The sequence below is a fragment of the Cebus imitator genome, unplaced genomic scaffold, assembly GCF_001604975.1.
Source record: "Cebus imitator isolate Cc_AM_T3 unplaced genomic scaffold, Cebus_imitator-1.0 Scaffold331, whole genome shotgun sequence".
Classification (NCBI taxonomy): domain Eukaryota; kingdom Metazoa; phylum Chordata; class Mammalia; order Primates; family Cebidae; genus Cebus; species Cebus imitator.
The window spans coordinates 2,403,533-2,422,071 of NW_016107646.1; the positions used below are offsets into that span (position 1 = coordinate 2,403,533).

An 18,539-nucleotide genomic window follows, 5' to 3' on the forward strand; every position below is an offset into this window, starting at 1 on the left:
AAAAAAAAAAAGTATTTATTTATTTATTTATTTTTATTTTTAAGACAGAGTTTTGCTCTTCTCACCGTTGCGATCTCGGCTCTGCCTCTCAGGTTTGAGCAATTCTCCTGCTTCAGCCTCCCAAGTAGCTGGAATTACAGATGCCTGCCACCACACCCAGGTAGTTTTTTTTTTTTTTCAGTAGAGACAGAGTTTCACCATTTTGGCCAGGCTGGTCTCAAACTCCTAACCTCAGGTGATCTGCCTGCCTCGGCCTCCCAAAGTGCTAGAATTACAGGCATGAGTCACAATGCCCAGGAAAAGTTGGTTTTATATTAAAGAGTATGGCTATAAGGAGAAAACTATTTGATATGGCTATGTATATAACCAGAAGTCAACTGCCTACCAGGTAACCACTGCCATCCTTGCTTTGGATAAAAGAATCATAGTCATTGTACCATAAACATCATATACCCTGAGATAACAGGCTTTTCTAAATGGCTATTTTATTTTTCCCACTTGCCGACTCATACTACTCACCAGTTCCCATCCCCACTTTCCAAAGGACCTATTTCATGATTGATTTAAGGATGCCTATATAAAAAGTCCCGTTTATTCCATATGAAAACTGAAAAACAGACTTGTTCAGGCAATATTAAACAGATTACACATTTAAAATCTGGTCCTCAAACCAACCTAGTCACCTCTCCTGATTCTATTTAAGAGCCTCTTGTGTTGATTTATTGTTACTGGTTCCAATGTGGGAGGTAACAGTACGCTCTATATGCACTACTCTCATGGGAACTTCTAACCTGTTTTTTACACTGAGCTTTGCTCTAATAATCAAAAGATCTCTTCTGTAACAGTGTTGTCTGAGTAGCCCAGAGTGTTTCAAAGGCATAATTAATTTATACTAATCCAATGAAAAAGATGTTAGAACATCCTCCTTTATTTTCTTTTATAGATGGTGTCTCGCTCTGTCTGTCGTCCAGGCTGGAGTGCAGTGGTGTGATCTCAGCTCATGGCAACCTCCGCCTCCCGAGTTCAAGCGATTCTCCTGCCTCAGCCTCCCTAGTAGCTCGGATGACCGGTGCCTGCCACCAAGTCTGGCTAATTTTTGTATTTTTAGTAGAGACAGGGTTTCACTATGTTGGTCAGGCTAGTCTCGCCCAACCTCAAATGATCTGCCCGCTTTGGCCTCCCCAAGTGCTGGGATTATAGGTATCCTTATTTTATATACAAGGAAAGACAGTGAAGCACCTAGTCATTTTTTGGGGAGTTGTAAAACTGGGAGAAGACAGCCTGATTTTCAATCCAACCCAATAACTCCAATTCGAAGGTGTATCCAATTCTGTATTTGGCCTCAAAAGACATGTCGATCAGTTAGAAAAAGACTACCAAAAAGACAAAGAAGTTCTGTACAAAGGAACATGTCATACAAAATGCCCCTAGAGCTGCATTGTCCAATATGAATAAAAGTATGTAAAGTCACTCATGATAATCTTTTGGATCTATTGGATTAAATGCATTATGAAAACTAATTTTGCCTGTTTCTTTTTACTTCTTTAGCACTAGAAAATTTTAAATTACATTTGTGGTTCCAATTGTATTTCTATTGGACAACACTGCTGAAGAGATAGTTGTAAAATAAATACCTTATTAATTCTATGAGCAAATACCTATTCCACATCTTTTATTATAAAGTTAGGCTTATACTAAGTGCTGAGACTTGAAGAGTAAACAAAGAAAATGGTCCCTGCCATCACAGAGCTTGCATTATTTCCTAAACTTTTGCACATTTCACATTGTCTCATTTGTGATTATGCATAATAAATTTAGGATACCTTACCATGTTCAGGGGCAAGTACCAATACTTGACTTCGAAATCACAAAATATAAATCAATAGATTCATGCTAATGAGTTTATACAACATTTACATATATATATTTTTTGAGACGGAGTTTCACTCACGTTACCCAGGCTGGAGTGCAATGGTGCGATCTCGGCTCACCGCAACCTCCGCCTCCTGGGTTCAGGCAATTCTCCTGCCTCAGCCTCCTGAGTAGCTGGGATTACAGGCATGCACCACCATGCCCAGCTAATTTTTTGTATTTTTTGTAGAGACGGGGTTTCACCATGTTGACCAGGATGGTCTCGATCTCTTGACCTCGTGATCCACCTGCCTCGGCCTCCCAAAGTGCTGGGATTACAGGTTTGAGCCACCATGCCTGGCACAACATTTATATTAATATGCTATATAATATTTACCTGGAAGCCTAATATCATTACATTCCCAACAGCTTCTCCTGGTTTCTTGCTCCTTCCTTTTAACAACTCTGGCTCCCTCCTTATGGCTGACTTCTACCAGAGTCTCTTCAATTAGCAACCTGCCTGCTATTCAAATCATAAGTACTACTTTTACCCTCAGGGGTCTCCCCAACAGGACGGAAGTTAAAAGTGTTAAGTGTACATAATTTTAAGGGGCCAACTCCAGTTTTTTGGACCAAAGACTCAGTTTAGAAGCTTCCTTTGGGCTTAAACAAAGGTGATTTCTGAGCAAGAATTTTGCTTCAGAATTCAATGCACAAACTTATTTGAGAGCTAAAACAACTAATCACTTCCGTCATATTGAGAGTTTCATGTAACAAAACCTTCCCAAACAGGACTCCTAAAACAAATTAACAGTAATTCTCTAGTAAATGATTTACAAAATAAAATTTTAGATAACATCAATAGGACAAGGCTATATACTGGTTTTAAACCTCATGGCGCATCTTTCAAAAAATGTTACCAATAAAAATAATTCTTCAGGTGTTAATGACAGCCACAGAGCAATGCAAGCAAAACCTACTTTATCAAAAAGTGTTACTTTTTTCCACTTTGATATAGAAAATCACTGATACATGATAGCTTTTGAGAAACAAATGAAATAAACAAGTTTTAAACACCCAAAGTGACTTCACTGACTGGTTGAAGTCTACCACCATCTGAAATACAGACATGTTTAGCAAAGAAATACTATCCCTTAGTCTTTAGCTGTGCAGGTATGGTTAAGTTTTCAATGTTAGGCATCTTCTGTCTGCTAACAAAGAACTGGCATGACTTAAGAAAATTCATAATTACTCTTAGTTGGAGAAAAAAATTTCCTAAGAAAAATTTAGCTATTCTAATAAGTAGTAGGATGAACATTTGATAACCAGCTTTTAAGCTGAAGTACTACTCCATATATAATCATAGATCCTTTCAGACAATCTAAATTAAACTACTATTTCCCTATGATGTGCTAGTTTGCCAAATACAATGCAATATGCAATCAAATATAAATTTAGAAATTCAACTTTACTTTGGCCTTTCGCCCAAGGTGGCCTAATTTTTATCCTGGTGAAGAATGTTTAAAGAGCATAAGCTTATTAGCTCAGTACAAAACCAGCCTGCATTTGACAGTCAATTTCCACTTGTTAATGACATTAGAAAAACAAAAATCAACTCCTTAAGATTTCCTATATAGCTGGAGTAGAGAAGATATAAGTGAGCAATTCAGATGTAAATATTAATATAACAAAATTTGTCTCCAGCTTACTCTATGCCCAGCACTTGACTTGGGACTTTTACATGTTATCACAAATATTTTGCCTTCTTTTCCCCACTTGGAAATTTCAGAAAACTACATAACTCAACCATCTGTGCCCTGCAGATTAAAAACAACAACAACAAACTATGTGTGTTGGAGAAGGGGAAGAAATAATTTGAAACCAAAAAATTCCTATATAAATCTAAGTAAGTGTTCAAGATAAAAAACTGCTGCTGCAGCAGCAGCAACACCACCACCACTGTGGTGGGGCGGGGAACGGGTATCAGAACCTTCCATAATATACAAGTGATTATTTCAAAATGGTTAAAACAAAAACTTTGCTTTTAATTACCCATATTTAATTCTAAACAACCCCATAACAGTTAGTATCCTTCAATCCAACCTCATTAAAATAGAGGTGACCCAAGTGTCTCACATTCTCAAATGCTAAAATACTGCTTTATGACTTTACTTACATTCACATTTGGGAAGTGTATTTACTTTCCACTAAGAGGCTTAAGTATTTTTATTTACTTACTCGCCCATGTTCTTGAATGAAGTATCTTTAAAAATAAGAATCTTAGTGCCTCCCATATGTTAGGTAGAAAATAATAGTTTTAGTCAAGCCAAATACATCAAAAACTCAAGAAATCACCAACAATATTTTAAAAATAAATCCCAACACTGGCTGGATGACAACATGGACAGTTCTTTATAAAGTCTACTGATCAACTAAGACATCCCCTAAATGAGAAAACAAAATTTCCAGTGGCCACTATTTGGATACTAAGAATTGGGTTGTGCTTCAACTCCTAAAATAACGTTGCAGTTTTAAAAATTAACCTTACTGAAATCTCCTGGAAGCTGAGATAGTGGAAAAAAAAAACACATTAACATTAGTTGCCAGCTGTAATTTTTTCCTCAAAAAGACACCTTGCGATGACATTAAAATATTTTCCATGGACACATAAAATGTAAACTTCAGTTAAACTGTATATAGTAATTTAAACAGAACATTAAGAAGCAAGGAATTAAACTAACAAATTTTAAGTGTTTTTTGACATAATTTGATTTACTAAGTCCCAAGACTTAATTCTAAATCTTTACCAAGGAACTATAGCAAGGAAAGAACATTTGAAAATACAATCATCGCCATTTTCTAAATAGAGAAGTATTTACATTTTAACTCAATTCAGACAGTTCAGTCAGCGTTAAAGCAGCATAAACAGGCAAATACGGTAATGGCTTGCATTATAAACAGAATGGCAAAACTGAAAATAAAACTCAGGCAAACGGTCAGACTTCAAACAACCAAAAGGGTCAACGAATCTAGGTTAAAATAAGAAATGACAAAAATAATGAAAAGACAGCCATGTTCTTTAAAAAAAAAAAAAAAAAGGTGGAATGTAAAGATTACTAACAAGGGAAGGGACTGCTTATGCCTCCACTGTTTACTAACCCTTAAAACTAGCACTTCTAGCCAACACCTAGGTTTGAAAATTGCAGCGGCACTTAAACACTGTCTTTTCTAACGTCATTCCAACAGAACAATCTGCAACATTGTGGATAGTAAACATTAAGCAGAGTAAAGCATCGTTCGTGTATTTATATTTCCAAGGGCCAATGGGAAAAAATCAAACCTTTTTCTATCCCATATATAGCCTTAACCACTCTTCCTTCTTTTTATTTACTGCCCTTGTGGCGGGGTTAATGAACCCTAAACCTCTTTTTCTTCTTCCCATTAATGGAAATGGGAANAAAAAAAAAAACCAGAAAGAAACAAAAACGGTCTGTGCACAGTGGCTCCCGCCTGTAACCCAGCACTTCGGGAGGCCAAAGAGGGCAGATCACTCCATTGCACTCCAGCATGAGAAAAAAAAGAAAGAAAGAAAAAAAGAAAAAAAAAAAAAGCAACCCAGAGTGGAACCCAGGGAGGAAAAACTGAAAATTTAAAGTAGCAGCATTACTTGCTGGACGAGGGCTGGCAACACCCTAAAGGCTTAGCATGGGGAGACAATCCCGGAAGACCCCCGTTAACACATACTTCACCCCAAGACTACACCACTTTGGTGTGGTATGTAATTTTTGCTTTTGAAGGAGCTGGTAGCAGTCCTGGACGAACCTTCCCCGGAACACAGCTCCCCTCCCTAGGGCCCCAGGCAGCAGGGCTTTTGGGGCGATGTCCCGGCTCCGAATTTGCAGCGAGGCCCGGAAATCGGTCCCGTTAGAGCCGATTTCACCCGTCAGGAATGCGTTCCGCCCCTGACGCCTCCCCGCGGCAGACGCCCTCGGGTCTCCCCGCTTCAGGGGCCGCAGGGGACAGCTCGAGGGAAGCGCCGCCTCGGCCCGTCACCATATCTCCGGGCAGGCAGCCGGCCGCAGACGCCCGGGCCAGGAGGACAGGGCTTGGGGCGGATCCCACGCTCCGCCTCGGCCCCCGCTGCCCGGGAGACGCCCGCGCCTGGGCCCGGTAGGGGACCTGGAGCAGTCCGAGGCCTTACCCCCTAAGCCGGCCCCGGCCCCCGGCCCACATTGGACACGGGAGGGGGCGCCTTTGCCACACGACTTCCGAATCCATTTCTGTCCCAGAGATAGGCGCAAAGGCTGCGACCCGGCCAGAGCTCCCCGGGTCGTAAGCGGGAGCCGCCCCTGCCCTCCCGCTCAGGGGCGCAAGCTCCTCCGGTGCCCGCCCGTACCTTTAACTCCTCAGAGCGGCGGCGCAGGGCAGAGGGCGAGCAGGCCCATCTTCCAGCAGCGGCGACAGCAGCCTGAGGAAGCGCGGGGGAGGGTCCCTCCGACGCGCCCAGGAGCCTCTGTACTGGGGCGGGGACGACGGAGGGGAGGGGTCCTGACGGCCGCTTTCCTGAACTCCTCCTCCGCAGTTGTGACTCGACGGCTGCTCCCGGGAACCAGCGCCGCAATTGCCATCTCCCCCTCCCTCAGCCCCCGCTTTCCCCGCTTTCTCCTCCCACTCCTTCCTCCCGCCCCCTGCCGCCCCGCCCCGGCGCGCCGCCCGAGTGCTTTGCGTCATGGCGTCACGCCCACCGGGCCCACTACCGGCGGCTCTAGACGAGGTCGTTGCCTCGCGCACGTTCGTTCCGCGCCCGCGCGGGAGCCGCCCCGCTGCACCCGAGTGGCCCCGACTGCGGCCCCCAAGCCTGTGCCTGGGTCAGGGGACTTCGCCCTGAGTGCACCGGGCGCTGGGGCCAGTGTCTCTCTGCCCGCCTCTTCGTGTCCCCGATAGCGTCTCCTCCTAGGACAGGTCGGGGTGGCTGGAGCTGCGCCTGATTGAAGGGAGTTGCCGGACTCGGCGACCCTGGCTTTTGGCAGTTCGCAGGGCATTATTCATCCCTTTGTGTTCTCAGGATTCACCTGCTGGATCGGCGGGCCCAGGGAGAGAAGCGCCGGGATGTTGCAGCTCTCGGCGAGGAAGTATCCTTTCCGAGAGGGCGGCAGCACCCCGTGCGTTTGCAGCCGCCCTCTTAGTCTTAGTGGACCTCACTCTTTGCAGAGGCTGTTAGGAGCAGTGCTTAGCCACAATAGCAAGCCTACGTAAGGGTTTGGAAAGTATCTTCCACCCACCTCTGTTGTTTCTGTGTGTGTGTGTGTGTGTGTGTGTGTGTGTGTGCGTGCTGTTTTGCAGTCACATAATCAGAATTCCCATTTCATCTCTAATACATTCCGAATTACTTTAATCCAGCTTTATTTGTTCCTTCCTCTCATATCTTTTCAGCCAGTCATATACCCTTTGAATGTTTTAATCTACACTAGTCTTGGTATAAATTCTTTTTAGTTGAATAAACAAATATAGTCTGGGCCTGGTGCATTTCCTCCTGGTTTATTTCTCTTCAAGATTTAGATCACTCTTCCGTGTAATACTGAGAAACGAATGTGATAGAGGCTGGACAGAATGTCCATTGGCCATCTGTTACTTAACTAAATATATCACTCTCTCAGTCCTTGTTTAGTGTGTCTGTGTAATTTAAATTAGAAACAAACCAAGAAGACATGGTCTTTCCGAATGCACTTGGTATCTCTGGTAACCCAGTAAATGTTTACCAATTGGAAAATTGAACAAGCTAGGCAGTTTAGGTTTAAGTGTCTTTGACCTCGAATCTTAAAGGAAGTAATTATGGGTACGTTTATTTTACCTTATGGGACGTTTTAAAGCTGTTATACCTTTAAATGCTACTTGAAGGCTGCCAGCGATTTTACATATGGGATACTTTAAGCCTACAGATAGCACAAGAATAGTAAGTTAAGTACTCATACATCATACCCTTCTTGAAAATATATCAACATGTTAAACAACATTTCAGCACAGATGGAGCATTGGCTTGAAAGAGGGTTTTGAATAAAGAAGCTGTGCGGAATGCAAATGGTCTTACACTCTGTACAATTGTATTTTCCAGAGATGCTGGTCTGGCTTTCTTGTCTTCCTAAACGAAGACTTTCTATTCTTCACTAGGGCAAATAAATATATTAAGAAACAAATACCTATTGAACATCTCCAACTTGAATTCCTAGAGGCATCTCAAACTCAGGCTGTCCAAGATGTAGTTTGTTCTTTTCTCAAAGTGTGCTGCTTTCACTCACCCAGACACAAGCCAGAAACCTAGGAGTCTTCCCAAGCCCCATCCTTTCTGTCCCTTCCAATTGATGACTAACCACCAAGTCCTGTTTATTATTCCCCAGAAATATCTGTGTGCTCTCTCTTCCGTATCTCTCTCTGTCTTTAGAGCAGTGTTTTCAACTTTGGCTGCATATTGGAATCCTCTGGGAAGGTTTAAAAAATTCTTATGTCCACACTGCACCCACCAATTAAATCAGAATCGCTGAGGGTGGTGCTCAGGTGTCAGCAGTTTTTTTAAAACTCCCCAGGTGTGCTGGGCATGGTGGCTCACACCTGTAGTCCCAGCACTCTCAGAAGTGGAGGTAGTTGGATCACTTGAGACCAGGAGTTCAAGACCAGCCTGAGCAAGATGGCAAAAATACAAAAATTAGCCTGGCATGGTTGCCAATGTCTGTAGTCCCAGATACTCCAGGGAGCTGAGGCAGGAGGATCATCTGCAGAGCCTTAGGAGGTAAAGGTGCCAGTGAGCCCTGGTCATGCCACTGCCCTCCAGCCTGGATGACAGAGTGTAAACCCTGTCCCAAGAAAGAACAAAGGAAGGGAAAAAGAAAGGGAGGAAGAGAAAGAAAAGATAAAAGAAAACTGGGTGCAGTGGCTCGAAAACTAATCCCAACACTTTGGGAGGCTGAGGTGGGTGGATCACTTGAGGACAGGAGTTTGAGACCAAGCTGGGCAACATCTACAAAAAATACAAAAATGAGCCAGGCATGGTGGCACATGTCTGTAATCCCAGCTACTTGGGAGGCTGAGACATGAGTCGCTTGAACCCGGGAGGCAGAGGTTGCAGTGAGCCGAGGTTGTGCCACTGAACTCCAGCTTGGGCAATAGAGCAAGACTCCATCTAAAAAACAACAACAACAAAAACTCTTCTCAGGTAATTCTAATGCACACCAAGGTTGGAAACCACTGCTAAGGGTTCATGATTTCTCACTAGAATATGACAAAAGGCTAATTGGCCCCAAGTGCCTTAATTTTGGCAGCATTTTCTTTTATTTCCCTCCTCTCTTCTAATTCATTTAACAACAATTCGATAAATATTTGAGTGCTTACTATGTTGGGGATGGAGTGTTTGCCATTACAGGCAATGAGACTAAAGCAATGAAAAATCATATATATCCATTAGCATCGTGCTTACATAGCGGGGTGAGGGATGAAGAAGAAAAAATATTGAAAAGGAAATACATTTACTAGAGTAACAGAAACCAGAGAGGCTGTAACTTTAGTTTTGTCTCTCAAACTAACATCAATTCTTCTGACATTTGAGCTGGGTTCTGTAAGACAAGAAGGAGGCAAACTAGTTAAGAGGTGAGGAGGACAGAGGAGCAGCAGACGCAGAGGTCTTAGCCAGAAACACTTGTCAAATTCAAGGCAGCTAGAGGCTGAACATAGTAAAAGGGAGGGGAGTAGGATGTGGGTGTGGGGGGTGGATGGTCAGAAAAGTAGGAGGGAGCCAGATTATTTAATACCTTTTTAGGTATGGTAAGGAGAATTCTAAATGATTGGTATAAAGTATGATGAGACAATAGGTGTCTAAGTAGCGTGACATCTGGTTTGTCTTTGAAAACGATCACTCACGCTGTTCTGTGGATGAGATTAAAGCAGAGCAAGAGTGGAAGTAGGGAGGCCAGTTAAGAGGCTATTCCAGGAATCCAATAAAGATGTCTTAGTTCTTTGAACCAGGGTGGAGAGTATGGAGACAGAAGTGGATGATTTTGGTATTTGTTTTAGAGGTATAATCAGTGGAACTTGCCTGGAATGGAATAAAAGTGGTGAGTAAGAGCAAGATAACTTTTTAAATCTTTTTTATTTTTTGAGACAGGGTCTCACTGTCACCCAATGGCTCGATCTCATCTCATTGTAACCCACCACCGAGGCTCAAGCAATCTTTCCACCTCAGCCTCCTGAGTAGCTGGGACTTCAGGCACATGCCACCGTGCCTGGCTAATTTTTGTATTTTTTGTAGAGATGAAGTTTTGCCATGTTGCTCAGGTGGGTCTCAAACTCCTGGGCTCAAGTGATCTGCCCACCTCAGCCTTCCAAAGTGCTAGGATTACAGGCATGAGCCACCGTGCCCAGCCGAGAACTACTCTTTGAGTACATACTATGTGACAGACACTATTCTAATTGCTTTATAGGTATTAAGCCACTTAGTTTGTCATAAAGAGTCCCTACAGGTCCCAAATTAGGATCTGAGGCACGAGAGTTTGAGTAATTTGCCGAAAGTTACATAGCTAAGTGGCAGAGCTGGGATTTGGGCCACCCAGCAGGTTGGCTCCAGAGCTCGTGCTCTTCTCTTAACCCTACCCTCAGCCCCTTTGCTGTGTCACAGCCCAAGTGAACATTTCTTTAGCCACAGTAAGCTACTCACAGTACCACAAATTCCCCCATCCTTTCTTCTCTTCCTTCTCTTCTTTCTTTCATACACCCTGCTAACTCTTTCTCTTCGTAGGTGCTATCTAGCTTTGTAGATAGATACTTTGTAGATAGCTACTGTGCCTAGAATGCCCTCTCGCTTCTCCTCTGCCTGGGTCATGTTTATCAACTCTCACTGGTCCTGACAGGCTAAATCAAGTTCATGTTCTCTAGCTCCACAGCAACTATGCTTACCTCTATAGTTTTCTGTATAAAGCACTTCATTATTTATAGGCATTTCCCACTAAACTTTGAAGGCAGAGAGCTTAATGCCTGACACCTAGGGAGAGAAGAAGGAAGCAGGCAAAGAAGCTTAGTGATGCACATGACACGCCTACCCTAGATGCTTCGAGACACCAATATGGTATTGTCACTGCCCTTGAGCAGCTTGTAAACTTGCCTTGGAAACTAACACAGAGAGAATCACTCTAAGCTGGCGCAGTTGCACATGCCTGTAATCCCATCATTTTGGGAGGCTGAGGCAGGCAGATCATTTGAGCCTAGGCAATATGACAAAACCCATCTCTACAAAAAATATAAAAATTCGCCTGGCGTGGTGGCGCACGCCTGTAGTCCTAGCTACTCATGAGGCTAAGGTGAAAGGATCACTTGAGCCTGGGAGGTGTAGGGTTGTAATGAGCCAAGATCACACCACTGCACTCCAGCCTGGGTGACAGAGCAAGCCTCTATGTCCAAAAAGAAAAAATATATATTTGTATATAGATATATAATCACTCTAATATAAGGGCCAATAAAGTACATATGATATAAACACAGGACAGGGTACCATTAATTCTTCTTCAGGACATCGGAGGCAAGAAGCTTGGCCTTATGTTTCACTGGGAAAAAAAATGCAACTAGGAATGAATGGGAGCTTGGGAGCTTCCTCCACCATTATTTTGCCTGGCTAGGGAAGGCAGTCTTGGGCCTTGTCCAGGAAGACTTGGGAGATTCTCATGTGGTACAATTGATCATTGGAATGTCCTACTTCTTGACTCTCCTCGTTGTCCCATGTGACTAAATATACTGATTTCCGAATTGGTTCAGTTTCTTTCCCAGCAGAGTAATTGGTCCAATTTCTTTTTTTTTTTTTTCAGGTACGGTCTCACTCTGTTGCCCAGGTGGGAGTGCAGTGGTGCAGTGTGATCACACCTTGACCTCCTGGGCTCAAGCGATCCTTCCACCTCAGCCTCCTCAGTAGCTGGGACTACAGGTATGTACCACCATGCCTGACTAATCTCGCTTGTTAAAATAGATTTCTGAGTTTCATCTCAGACTAATAGAATCATTATCAGTGGGGTTGGGGTGCTAGAATCTAGTTTTCGAAACTCTCCTGGTAATTCATATCGCGTATTTGAGAACCACAGCATAAGTGTTTCAGCCATTATGATAATATCCCAACTTTAGGAAGTTTTCTTCCACTAGATCTCTCACAGGGCCCTTGAGAGAGTGCCAGGGAGAAAGGAAATTGTTTCTTTCCTCTTCATGGAACCTATGCAATTACTTAGAATCTTCTTTATTTCCCCTTTCACCCATTCTCCTGACATATGCCCAAACCTCTTCTTGATGGATCCTCAGGCGACTGTTCCCATTTGCCTACTCCAGTCTTTCTTGGTTCCCTTCCCTGTCTGACTGACTCACAGGCAAGCCCACACCGTGCTGATGACCTGGACTAGAATCCCCCAGAGCCCCCTCCAAATTGAGCTAGACTCACTCCATGTTTGGCAGGATGAGGTTGGCTCACCAGGTCTATAGTGGCAGGATGTGCTGGGGCAGGATGCCAGCAGGTGATGAGCAATGACTTAGAGTGACCATATGTGGCAGTTTGCTCAGGACAGTCATACCTTACACCTGTTGTGGGGGCCTGATTATTAATAGTACCCTCTTTCATTCTCAAAGGGTCCTGGGTTGGACAATAAATTACATGGTCACCCTGGTAATGAACCTCATGTCAAGGGCAACTGTTGTGACATTTTAGACCCTGGATAAGGCCTAGACTATCCCTCCTCACCCTCTGCCCCTGACTCCATGCCATGGCTCTGTCCTCCCCTGAGATTTTCTTAAACAACCCATTGTGGTATAATACTTCAGGCCTCCTTAAGGGATTTCTAGGAGCTATGAAATTGTTGCTATATTTACTCTCTCTAACAATATCTGGAAAATATTTTTCTTTGGTTTTAGCACCTGGTATAGTTGTGTTTCCCTTGTTTATTATCCCCATTTGTTTTTGTCTTCTGGAAACCTGATTGTGGAACTGACAGTATTTCCCTTGGCTGTGAGAAAGCTTAGAGCCTTATATGTGGTCTCCTTCCGGTCTGTGTATAATATTTAACAGGATGTATTTTATATATTTAACTCACTCTTGGCTTACATTCTGTGTCCCCATTTCTTTATGCCTTCAGACTGAATTTTTCTGGTGCTTTATTTTATGTATATTTGTAGCCCGTCTTTTTATCAATTTTGAAACAAGGCAAATATAAAAAAAAGGGTATGAATACATGCCCACAAAAAAATGGGTACTGATTGTTATATAACTGGATTATATTTAAATGTATAGACAAAATAATTTCCACACTTATGAAATATAATTGTAAGCAATGAGTAGCACTTCAAATAATGCTGGCATTAGCATTACTCAATTACATTATTATCTAGCAAGTGAAATGATTGCAAACAAAAGCAAACAAACAAGAGATTAAATTAATTTTTAAGCTGGAGTACTTTTAGATATGACCCAGAGCCTTGATACCCAATAATGCAACAAAGAACACTCACTTCCAGATTTACGTAGCCTAATTTGATAGCATTCATGGTTGTTTACCCTCAAAGTGAAATCCTATGCTGTTGGAAATGGAGAAAGGGAGAGGAATAGTGATGGCTGGAGGAATCAGATTTGGGAATGCATAGTCCAGATGATAACAGTGACCCACAAGGAGGAATTGTGGCGAGAAGCATGCAGCCCAGAGCAATCCCCAGGCAATTGTTCTTCCTGCTGCCCTGGATAATGTGGTGAGAGGTTGTAGGGACTAGCCCCTGTGGTTTGCAGCTAATGTAAAGCTGAATAAAGAAATTCACCATAATCAAATTACTGAGGAATATATTTTACAACTAGTTTGTTTTGGAGGACACATTGAATTTCCAAGACTCAAAGACAGGCATTCTATGGATGGCTTAGTAAGAAACTTTATGGATAAATTGGGCTTATTGTTAAACCTGCTTCAAAAAAATTTTGTAACCTAAAATTTTAGTGAGATTATGTTTTATGTGGTGATTCCTGCTCTTTTTCAGCAAGAATATATATTTTTCTTAGGATGGAAGTATTTTTTTAAATACAAAAGCTTTCAGAAAATAAGGTAACACATCCATGTAGACCCTGTAAGAATAAATGTTAAATTTTCTCATATTCATATTATTATTTAAAACAAGAGAAATGAGACATAGAAATGGAGTTGAGGCCTACTTTGCACTTTCCCCTACAACACCATTCCTTTCTTCCCTCAGGTAACTGTTATCCTGAAGTTTTAACTATCTGGTTCACTTTTTGTTTTCTGAGACAGAGTCTCACTCTGTCACCCAGGCTGGAGTGCAATGGCGCAATCTCATCTCATCTCAACCTCTGCCTCCTGGGTTCAAGTGATTACCCTGCCCCAGCCTCCCGAGTAGCTAGGATTACACCAGGCTAATTTTTGTATTTTTAGTAGAGACGAGGTTTCACTATGTTGACCAGGCTGGTCTCGAACTCCTGACCTCAGATGATCCACCCGCCTGAGCCTCCCAAAGTGCTGGGATTATAGGCATGAGCCACTGCAGTCAGCCTTTTTTTCGTTTTTTGAGATGGAGTTTCGCTCTTGTTGCCCAGGCTGGAGTGCAATGGTACAGTCTTGGCTCACTGCAACCTCTGCCTCCTGGGTTCAAGCAATTCTCCTGCCTCAGCCTCCCCAGTAGCTGGGACTACAGGCACCTGCCACTACACCTAGCTAATTTTTGTATTTTTAGTAGAGACAGGGCTTCATCATGTTGGACAGGCTGGTCTCAAACTCCTGACCTCAGGTAATCCAACTGCCTTGGCCTCTCAAAGTGCTGGGATTACAAGTGTGAGCCACTGTGCCTGGCCTATCTGGTTCACATTTTTATACTTTTATAACATAAGTACAAATTCACAAATAACATATTCTATTGTTTTATGTTTTAAATAGTTTTTACTAAGCAAAATTTTACCTAAATGATTTTATACTGAATGCATCATTTTAGAGCCTTTCTTTTTTCAACAACAACTACAGCAGCAAAACTCAACACTGTTTTCAAGATCTACCTATGTTGATACATGGAAATTTAGTTTATTCATTTTGAATGCTATGTAAATGAGCATACATGTATCGTCTTGCTCATGCAGGAGAGTTTCTCTAGGGTATATGCCTAGAAGCAGACTTACTGAAGAAACTGTTTTAAAAGTTGAAAAATACTATAAGCAACCTCCTTCCTCATTCTGATTACACTTATAGGTGCTAATATTTACTAGGTGGAAAAATAACAGGTGCATTTGGAGTCTCAGAGCCCTTCCAGTAAAAGGTCTAAAATGACTAAATCAGGGTGATGAATGTCCATACATCAATGTCCTTTAGACCTGCTTCTTATCTTCATAATGAAGGTAATAAAAATACCTTCTTCATAGGGTTTCTATGTGGATTAGATAAAGTAATACATATAAAGCATTTAGCACAGTGTCTGGCACTTAGTAATAGCTCAGTACAGGTATACCTTGAAGATATTGTAGGTTCAGTTCCAGACAACAACTATTGCAAATAAAACAAGTCACACAAATTTATGGTTTCCTCGAATATAAAAGTTATATTTACATTTTACTGTGGGCTATTAAGTGTGCAATAGCCTTATGTGTAAAAATGTATATACTTTAATTTAGAAATACTTTATTGCTATCAAAATTGGAACCAATCCTCTCAAACTCTGCTGCTGCTTCATCAACTAGGTTTATGAAATCTTCTAAATCCTTTGTTGCCATTTCAACAGTGTTTCCAGCATCTTCTCCAAGAGTAGATTCCATCTAAAGAAACTATTCTTTGCTCTCACCTGTTCAAGTTTTATCATGAGATTACAGCAATTCAGTCACATCTTAGGGTCCACTTCTAATTCTAGTGTTCTTGCTATTTCTACCACGTCTGTGGTTACTTCCTCCCATGAAGTCTTGAACCCCTCAAAGTCATCCATGAGAGTTGGAGTCAACTTCTTTCAAACTCCTGTTAATGTTGATATTTTGGACTCTTCTCATGTGTGACAAATAGCTTTCTGATTGGTGAGTTTTTATGGAAAGTTTTTAATTTGTCCAGATCCATCGGAGGAATCACTATCCATGGCATCTATAGCCTTATAAAATGTATTTCTTAAATAATAAGACTTGAAAGTTGAAATTACTCTTCCTTCCGTGGGCTGCAGATGGATATTGTGTTAGCAGGTATGAAAACGGTATCGTTGTACATCAGAGTTCTTGGGTGACTAGGTGAGTTGTCAATGAGCAATAATATTTTGAAAGACATATTTTTTCTGAGCTGTAGTTCTTAACAGTGGCTTAAAATATTCAGTAAACCATGCTGTGAACAGATATGTGGTCATTCAGGCTTTGTTGTTCTGTTTCTAGAGTACATGTAAAGTAGGTTCAGCAAAATTCTTTTTTTTTTCCTTTATCAATACCCTGAGAAAATTTAGCACAATTCTTAGGAGCCCTAGCATTTGTGGAATGGTAAGTGAGCACTGGCTTCAATGTAAAGTCACCCAGTGCATTAGCCCCTAACGAGAGAGTCAGCCTCTCCTTTGAAGCCAAGCATTGGCTCCTCTTTTCTGTGAATTCCAAATGGCATCTTCTTCCCATATGAGTCTGTTTTGTGTATATTGATAATCTGTTGTTTATTATAGTTACTTTTATTAATGACCTTAGCTAGATCTTCTGGATAACTCGCTGCGACTTCTACATCAGCACTTGCTCCTTCACCTTGTACTTTTATGGTACAAAGCAAACTCTTTCCTTACACCTTGTGATCCAACCTCTGCTAGCTTCAGACTTTTCTTTGGCAGCTTCCTTACCTCTCTCAGCTTTCATAAAATTGAAGAGAGTTAGGGCCTTGCCCTGCATTAGGCTTTGGCTTAAGGGAATGTTGTAGCTGGTTTGATCTTCTGTTCAGACCACTTAAACTTTCTCCATATTAGCAATAAGGCTGTTTCACTTTATAATTCATGAGTTCACTGGAGTAGCACTTTTAACTTCCTTCAAGAACTTTTCCTTTGCATTTACAACTTGGCTAACTGTCATAAGAGGCCTAGCTTTCAGCCTGTCTCAGCTTTTGGCAAGCCTTCCTCATTAAGCTTAATCATTTCTAGTTTTTATTTAAAGTGAGAGGCGTGCGACTCTTCCTTTCACTTGAACACTTAGATGCCATTATAGGGTTACTAATTGGCCTAATTTCAATATTGTGTTCCCAAGAATAGGGAGGCTCAATAAGAGGACGAGAGATGGGGGAATGCTGGTCAGTGGAGCAGTCAGAAACACACACACACACACACACACACACACACACACACACACACACACATTTATTGATTAGGTTCACTGTCTTCTGTGGGAGTGGTTCATGGCACTTCAAAACAATTACAATATTAACATCAAAGATCACTGATTACAGATCACCATAACAGATAATAATAATACCTTAAAAGTGTGAAATATTGTGAGAATTACCAAAATATGACACAGAGGCATGAAATGAGCACAGGCTGCTGGAAAAATGTTGCCAAAAGTCTTGCTGGATGCAGGGTTGCCATAAACCTTCCATTTGTAAACAAACAAACAAACAAATAAATAAAATCTGTGAAGTGCAATAAAGCAAAGCACAATAAAACGAGGTATGCCCATAAATATGAGCTGTTACCTGGAGTGTTATTTTAAGATAATGGAATATGAAACTCCATGGCTTTTATTTGAAGATAGTATTTCAGATAAAGTTTTTAAGGAAGAAAGAAAACTTTATTCTTGCCTGTAATGTCATCTTTGGAAGTTTTATCTTTATGTGTTCCTTTTCCTTTCATATTGTATTTAATTCATATTCTTGGCAGAATCTCAGCATTGAAACAGTAAGAAGAAAACAGTAGAGAAAGGCAACTAAGTAGAAAAAAACTCCTGCTGAAGCCGGACAGCCTGTTTTTGCCAGACGACCATTTTTCACCCTTCTTTTCTGCCATCCATTCTTAGAATTGTCTTGTTAACTGCATATATGCTAGCCAAGGAACTCATCAGCAATTACCAAAAACAATTGTTTCTAGTACGGCTTCAGTTTTTAAAATCCCATCTACCTTTGCCAGGGGAATCCCATTAGAAATGTGTTAGGGGAAGGCATATTTAAATAGTTATTTCCTAGCAAATGTGGTCAGAACCCACAATGGTTAATTGAAAGTTGGTGTGATATAAAAAGATAGGCAAGAGAACATGTAATAGCTTGAACGCATCAGCGGATACTTAGGGTTTGATGGGAAAATTTAGGACCCTTTGTTAACTTGTTGAAATTCATGCTTGGGAGTTTTCAATAAACATCAAAAGTTGTTTGTAAAATGACTGTGCCAAGCCAACATTCCTAACAACAATCAAAGAAAATAAGATTTTTAAATGGTTGGATAACTCAGCAAGGGAGAAAAATTTCTCTGTGGTCTCAGGCCCAGAGATCTATATTCAATTTCAAATTGTTTCTAAGGGTTTAGTGTCCTGTGATAAAAGTAAAACTTTGTACAATATATTCCAAGGATATGAAGGAAAAACTGAACAATTACTACAGAGCTGTGATTTTGAGATAGCTTTGTTAAAATAAAATTCCCACACACTGAAGTTGCTACTATAATTTACTTTTTACAGTGAAGGATGCCCAATCTAGATTTATAAAGTT

The 18,539-nt window shown here is 41.5% G+C and overlaps 1 protein-coding gene and 1 long non-coding RNA gene across 2 annotated transcripts in view; one reads left to right on the forward strand and one right to left on the reverse strand.

Annotated features, from left to right (window-relative positions):
• The window catches only part of RNF19A (ring finger protein 19A, RBR E3 ubiquitin protein ligase), a 50,275-nt gene extending 43,620 nt beyond the window's left edge, over positions 1-6,655 (reverse strand). The window contains exon 1 of the mRNA XM_017505012.2: positions 6,248-6,655. The gene's annotated coding sequence lies outside the window, so the exon portion shown is untranslated. The remainder of the gene's footprint in view (positions 1-6,247) is intronic.
• A 5,168-nt stretch (positions 6,656-11,823) lies between these two features.
• LOC119467782 overlaps positions 11,824-18,539 on the forward strand; it is a 69,001-nt gene continuing 62,285 nt past the window's right edge. Inside the window, exon 1 of the long non-coding RNA XR_005196404.1 lies at positions 11,824-13,605. This is a non-coding gene — a long non-coding RNA (uncharacterized LOC119467782). The remainder of the gene's footprint in view (positions 13,606-18,539) is intronic.